At 38.5% G+C, this 7,948-nt stretch overlaps 1 pseudogene; it reads right to left on the bottom strand.

Annotated features, from left to right (window-relative positions):
* Positions 1-1,339: 1,339 nt before the first annotated feature.
* Positions 1,340-4,707, bottom strand: LOC113094743 (F-box only protein 6-like; annotated as a pseudogene).
* Positions 4,708-7,948: the final 3,241 nt, after the last annotated feature.

Raw genomic sequence — 7,948 nt, forward strand, 5'->3', positions numbered from 1 at the left:
GGGCAACATGACCTCTTCAAGTATTTTAACATATGCAAACTGATCCATGATCCCTGGTATGCGATAAATAGGCCCAACACCATAGTAGGAGAAACATGCCCATATCATGATGCTTGCACCTCCATGCTTCACTGTCTTCACTGTGTACTGTGGCTTGAATTCAGAGTTTGGGGGTCGTCTCACAAACTGCCTGTGGCCCTTGGACCCAAAAAGAACAATTTTACTCTCATCAGTCCACAAAATGTTCCTCCATTTCTCTTTAGGCCAGTTGATGTGTTCTTTGGCAAATTGTAACCTCTTCTGCACATGCCTTTTTTTTTAACAGAGGGACTTTGCGGGGGATTCTTGAAAATAGATTAGCTTCACACAGACGTCTTCTAACTGTCACAGTACTTACAGGTAACTCCAGACTGTCTTTGATCATCCTGGAGGTGATCATTGGCTGAGCCTTTGCCATTCTGGTTATTCTTCTATCCATTTTGATGGTTGTCTTCCGTTTTCTTCCACGTCTCTCTGGTTTTGCTCTCCATTTTAAGGCATTGGAGATCATTTTAGCTGAACAGCCTATCATTTTTTGCACCTCTTTATAGGTTTTCCCCTCTCTAATCAACTTTTTAATCAAAGTACGCTGTTCTTCTGAGCAATGTCTTGAACGACCCATTTTCCTCAGCTTTCAAATGCATGTTCAACAAGTGTTGGCTTCATCCTTAAATAGGGGCCACCTGATTCACACCTGTTTCTTCACAAAATTGATGACCTCAGTGATTGAATGCCACACTGCTATTTTTTTGAACACACCCCTTTCAACTAATTCAACTAATTGCCCAATTGCACAGCCTTAAGAGCGTGCATATCATGAATGCTGGGTCTCATTTGTTTTCTGAGAATCTACTGAACCTACTGGTAACTTGTTTGCCACGTAGCAATAAAAAAATATACGAAAAACCTTGATTATTCTGGTTAGTCACATTGTACTGCTATTATTTTGAACAATACTGTATATATATATATATATATATATATATATATATATATATATATATTTTAATACCAATCCCTTATATTGATAGGCACACCTCTCTCTGAAACTGATTTACTGAATTATTGCTCTTCATTTTCTTTATTCTTTTTTCTATTTGAATGGGTTTTTTCTGTACATATATCTTATTTCTATGCATCTCAATAAAACCAATTAATAAAATTAATTTTTTGGACTAAAGTCTGCAAAGGTGAGCTCTTATTTAAAAAAATCTTCATGGAGACACCACATTATCAGATATTTCTGTCTCCAGAATAAATGAAACACGTGACATGTAAATTCTGAAAATATTATATTTTTACTATGGCTTCAGTGATGAAAACATTTGCAAAAAAGGTCACAAAATTCCTTACAGATTCAATCACATCATCTATACATTTCTTACATTTTTTTCAACTGTTACAAATTCAAAATTAATACATAATGATGAAAAAAATATATAATATCTCATCAACTGCTTTCAACATTAAGTAAACTGATTACTTCAATAAGTAGTGCATGTCTATGTATGTACTTACAGTTGCAGACTAAGTTCCCTCATATTTACAGCGTTTATTAGAACTAAGTACATACACAAAAGTGCTTTGTAATGTTAGATGTCTCCTTTATGGTATATTGCATCATTAGAATTCCTTTGTGCACCTTTGTGCCTATTGCACAAAAATGCAGTAAGAAACTATCTCTCTTCAGCTGGACACATCTCCACACTACTGTTAGTGACCCGTATCCCATACCAGCCTTCCCAAGACTGTGTATCCACCCCTCCATGAGTAAAGCGGATAAACTGAACCCCAGGTCCATAATCCTTACAGACATGTGTCATCTGAAATAAAGCAGAACAAATACAGAGGCAATGACACCTAGACTGTTAGTTTGATAATAGGGGAATAACTGAACTGTTAGCATTATTCTACTCACTTGACACCATGGCTCATCATTCCACTGTTGGAAAAAAACTTTCTCAGGCTGAAAAGTACAGATGGGTTTTTTCCTCCTATCAAGCAACTCCACGAAGATCTCATACTGACACCCACAATCAAAGCGTGAGGCATACCTGCAGATCACAAATCACGTTGATGTGCTTTCACTATAGAACCTGATTTGTAAGTAACACTGGAACTGCATTTAAAGGGACAGTTCACCAAAAAATGAACATTATGTCATCTTTATTGTGTGGAACACAATTCAGTGGTGTCCTAACAACATTGGAGCACAATGACTTTTAAAACAACACAGACAGTTTGAAGAAATGTCCTTTATATTCCAAAGAAGATCTTGTTTTTTTTTTCAAATAGAGGAGCATAAAAAGAGTTTGAGCAAACACTCACGAGTCTGATATTTTGATAGGAGGTTGTAGTTGATCCATGAAAGCAGCGTTGTAGCCTTCCTTCTTCAAATCTATCAGCTGTTGCTTCAAACATAACCTGAGGACAAAGGTGGATTGGCTTGCTGATTGAATGATAATCATTGACAAATAAATAAGCTAAAATCTTTGTTATAAGATCTAAATTGTCAAATGCACCCATAAGAAGTTACAAAACATTTTGTGACCGTCTCATCCACAAATGGATTCCTATTTTCCTCTACCACCCAGCGGTCACATCCATTCTGTACAATCTTCCATCCTTCAAGTTGATCTGATAAGAACATCAGAGAAGTACAAATTCACACAATGACACCTATCCATGTGAATCAGGGTTATTATAAACGGAAAAAAAATTAAACCATAAAAAAACATCACTTGAAATATAATAAACGTTACCTGAAATTAACATAAATATATGTAAACTTGCCAAGCTACTTATAATTGTCCTTTAGTACTAAAATAAACTTGAACTCCAATAACAGTTTTAATAAATAATTAAAGTAAAAATAAAAACTAATTCAACATATTTATAGAAACTGCAATAACCGTGATACTAATGTGGCTCAACTTCTGCTCTGGGATTCTTGAGCAAGTTATGTCGTTTCTTAGTTATGAAGTAAAACTGGCTCCCGCCGTCTAGGGCTCTGGAAGGATCTTGTGGCTGTAAGCCCTCTCTCCGACAGCGCTCTCTCCAGTGTGCAGTGCTGTCCACCAGCTCCTTCCACTCATGACACACCAGACGACAGACTCGCACCACCTGATGAGCAGGAAGATTCAGGAGGATCTCCTCAACCACAGCTAGAGGAACAGCTGGACGCAGACCTGAGCACTGACAGAGGAAGGAAGATTCAGTTCTAATCCTGCTGTAAAATACAGATGTGGAACATAAGTGCTGGTTTTTAGCTGGTTATCAACTTTAATCTAAAAAAACCCAGTTTGAGCGTTTTTTTTTTCTTTTTCGTTAATCTATGGTCTTAAGAAAGGTTTTTCCATTAGAAAAGGAATGTAATAAATTTTGCCACCGCTAGGGGCCACTGGTAATGAAGACTAACACCTATTCTGCCACCACCTTTAATTTCACCCCGGTCTAGTCAGGGAGGAGCACTCAAAACACTCAAGACCAAGAACTATCAAAGAATACACTTTATTAACAATAGCAGCCATTTGGCATTGTCTCACTTAAATATCCTGATTACACACACTGGTCATATTTCATTAAACCGTGACACACATTTAAAAGAGAACCCAAGTACTCACTCCAAATTCACAGCACACAATAAATTAGGTGAAATCTCATACACAGCACACTTAATTAGGAACTCCAAACCTAAATCACATGCTCTATGTGAAATAACCAGCACAGGCAATCAACATAATTCAGGAGGACAGTAATCACAAATGACTGAGTACAACCACAACCCACACAACTCTGTAATAATAAAATAACTTCGGACTTCCCTGTCCACGTCCAACGACACCCTGCCGTCACTGTGAGGACTCAACCTTCCCCTCCGCGGAAATACTGAGAAGGTTTCTTTCAAACAGCCTGCCAAGTCCACCTACACTCGCTTCCCTGTCTATCTAAGTTTACCCCCCACTGTCTACCTCCGGGCCAATAAGTGGGACCCCGGTTTTCTTCACGCCGGTGGTGCTAGCCAACCACGAACGCAACGGATCCCTTGCTTTTGTGAACCCGGCAGGCTTTACAAACACAGCGTCTCAATCTCTTTCACAGTTCATTATTAGGCATCAGCGCGTCCTCACCTTTCCCCGCCCCCGTATTTAAAAGCCTCCCATAATTGTTCATTGTCCACAGGTGTACTCACAAACATCGTTCCTTCCATAGCAAGGACGTCACACCATCAATAGAATCATAATCATTACAGGAAGTTTATTTCTGTATTTGGGCCTATATGACTAGGCCAGTTTGATGTGTTAATTCTCTCAAACCATAACTAAGCTATTTACTGAGTCTAATCTGGGTTTCATTGAGGCAACATGTGCCCGCTCACTCCGCTGTTTTGTTTTTGTGTTTTTTATAAGACACTTGGTCCTACGGGTGTCCAAACCCGGAAGTTACGTCCATCCGTCTGGCGAAACTACACTAACTGAAACCCAGACAGTCACAGATAGCTATTTTGCAATAGTTACAGTCTCAGTCAGACTGAGTTCTTTTAAACCGCAATAACGACACTTATTGCGCAAGCACACTAATCTGCTTTTGGCAGTGGAGTATAGAGCCAAAAGAGTCTCAATAAAGATAAATGCACACACTTCATTCACATATGCACACATAGGATTCATAAATACACACACAGGATACACAAATGCGCACAAAATTTACAAATGCACACACAAAATTTAAAAAGCACAAGATTCACAAATGCACACAAAATTCAGAAATACACACACATTTCAGAAATGCAAACAACATTTACAAATACACTCAAGATTCACAAATGCACAGGACAAGATTCAGAAATGTATTTCTGATGCACACACACATATATCTTGATTTACAAACTGCTTGCGGTCTGTGAACTTCACTGCTTTTTTTTAAACAGGGAATTGTCAGCAACCAATCAGATATCTCCCTTCTTTTAGCCAATCACAAGAATGCACTCCACGTGGGGGATTGTTTACTTATAAGCCAATCACATGAACTCTTTCACGCAGCGTGATATGCCTGTGGTGCTGCATATTAAAGCCTACATGAAATTGTATGAAAATACAGATGTTTAGATTACAATTCAGGTTTACTTTTTTATAATTTTTATATAAATGTCTCAATACATATAGCCCAGTGACTGCAGAAAAAAAGTTAACCATGGATTCATAAATTTGCAATAGGCAATTATTTAATTTTATTGAAATATTTTAATGAAAGAAAAAAAATTACACCTTTTTGAATATTTAAATATATCTAAATATTCTTTTGGATGCAATATAGAAGTCACTTTAATTATAATAATTCGGTCCCTACATGAAGAGAGAGTCAGTGGTCCACTGCAAGAGGAAAGTGACTCTACAGCTGCGCAAAGTGAGTCGCTGGCTGCATGAGGAAAGTGAATCGTTCGCTTAGGAAAGTGAGTCGTTCGCTGCGTGACTAGTGAGGAAAGTGAATCGTTCGATGAGGAAAGTGAGTCGTTCGCTAGGAAAGTGAGTCGTTCGCTGCGTGACTCGTGAGGAAAGTGAGTCGTTCGCTGCGTGACTCGTGAGGAAAGTGAATCGTTCGATGAGGAAAGTGAGTCGTTCGCTGCGTGACTCGTGAGGAAAGTGAATCGTTCGATGAGGAAAGTGAGTTGTTCGCTGCGTGACTCGTGAGAAAAGTGAATCGTTCGATGAGGAAAGTGAGTCGTTCACTGCGAGAGGAAAGGGACTCTCGGAAAGTGAGTCTCCAGCTGCGCAAAGTGAGTCGCCGGCTACGTGAGGAAAGTGAGTCGTTCGCTGCGCGAGGAAAGTGAATCGTTCGCTGAGGAAAGGGAGTTGTTCGCTGATTGGCTCATAAGTAAACAATCCCCCACGTGGGGTGCATTCTTGTGATTGGCTAAAACAAGGGAGATATCTGATTGGTTGCAGATCATTCGCCGTTTTAAAAAAAGGCATTTGTGTGTTGAGCCAAGTCAGGGGAGTCTCAAAATTCACACACAAATGCAGTGAAGTCCACAGACCGCAAGCAGTTTGTAAATCAAGATATATGTGTGTGTGCATCAGAAAAACATTTCTGAATCTTGTCCTGTGCATTTGTGAATCTTGAGTGCATTTGTAAATGTTGTTTGCATTTCTGAATTGTGTATGTATTTCTGAATTTTGTATGCATTTGTGAATCTTCTGTGCTTTAAAAATGTTGTGTGTGCATTTGTAAATTTTGTGCGCATTTGTGTATCCTGTGTGTGCATATGTGAATGAAGTGTGTGCATTTATCTTTATTGAGACTCTTTTGGCTCCATAGTGGAGCGTCTTGATGGCTCACTTCAGCAGAGATGTTATGTTCTTCTTTCCGATTCGATATTGTAAAAAGTCACACGTACCATGATTCTGGTCAGAATTCAAATATATTCCTTAGGATCTAAATGTTTACCGAGAACCAAATCCAAAAGTACTGATATGGGAAGCTTGCGTTCACATCATTGTGGTTGCCAGGTATTCGCAACAAACTCCCCCCAATTGCTACTCAAAACTGTGGATCCGCGGACTTGGCAACTGCCTCCTACAACAGTGGCGTATGCATTATATAAGACATGTTTGAAAAGTTGTTTTGTGTACGTATACTATATTTAAACCAGCTAACAAAAATATTCTAAGAATTATCTGGGAATGTTTCATATGAAGAATATGAACAATGTATAATGTTTTATATATATATATATATATATATATATATATATATATATATATATATATATATACACGTTTTGATATTAAAGACAAATTAAGACCAATATACTGCATGTAATTGATGCTATGTTAAACACTAAAGCTTTCAAATTCAAAACTCAATGAAACGTTACAAGTACCTTTTGGAGAAAGAGATCCGGTACACCTTACATGGTTCAACTAAGTGAATACTGGAGAGCAAGCAGAATTCCCAGAGGTCTCAGAATACAAAAGGCACCCACTATTGGTGGTGGAGATTCTGAGTTCTGCAAGAAATGGTGTGAGATCATGAACAAGGCTTCACTGGATCTCACTCTAGTTGTTGAGTTCACACAGAGGGAACTAAAGAAGGTGATAGAAGAAATTAAAGAAACCAAAGCCTCAATTATAGCATCTCACAGTGAAGTTAATTTTAACCAACAATTGGAATTACTGGACACTTCCTTGGTGGAATTTAAACAAGGTATACAACAGAAGAAGATCCGTAAATTCTGCAGAGGCACTTTAGATTATAAAGAAAGTAGAGTTTATCCCTGGCTTAATCGCAACAGCACTTTTTCAAGATCCCCAAGGAGGGTACGGTTTGAAGATGAGGCTCGGCATACTTCTGCATCCAGTGGTGATAGTGAAGTGGATTTTTTAGACCATGCAAGCGAGACAGAAACGCATCTAAGAACGCCACGCAAATACCCACTTCGCAGAAGACCACCACCTCCCGTCGTGGGAGATGTGGGAGCAAGAGGAATCACTCAACAACCAATTCGGAAGAGGGGGACTCGCCTAACAACAATCTGATTTTCAATCTTACTGGTCAAGAATTACATCCACATGAAGCAAGTCTTCTGAACAAAGGTCTAAGCTTTGTTCCATCTAAAGCTACAGATCCTTTTGTCACCAAAATTGAACTGTTTAAGTTTTTTCGGACATTAAGATTGAAATGTTGGTACAAAAGTGACAAAGCTGATCAATTGAATGTGTACAATCACAATAGTCGAGAGAAATTCAAGCCTAAAAGTCCTTTTTTTCCACCTGTGTCTAATCCATCTATTGAAACTTACTGTAGGCTAGTGGAAAGGGATGTGACTAATTTATTTGAACAGACATCATTTAGGAACCATAAGTCAAATTCGACACACTCTGAAAAAGAAGCTCTTGATGAACTGTGT

This window comes from Carassius auratus, unplaced genomic scaffold (genome assembly GCF_003368295.1).
Source record: "Carassius auratus strain Wakin unplaced genomic scaffold, ASM336829v1 scaf_tig00215416, whole genome shotgun sequence".
Taxonomy (NCBI): domain Eukaryota; kingdom Metazoa; phylum Chordata; class Actinopteri; order Cypriniformes; family Cyprinidae; genus Carassius; species Carassius auratus.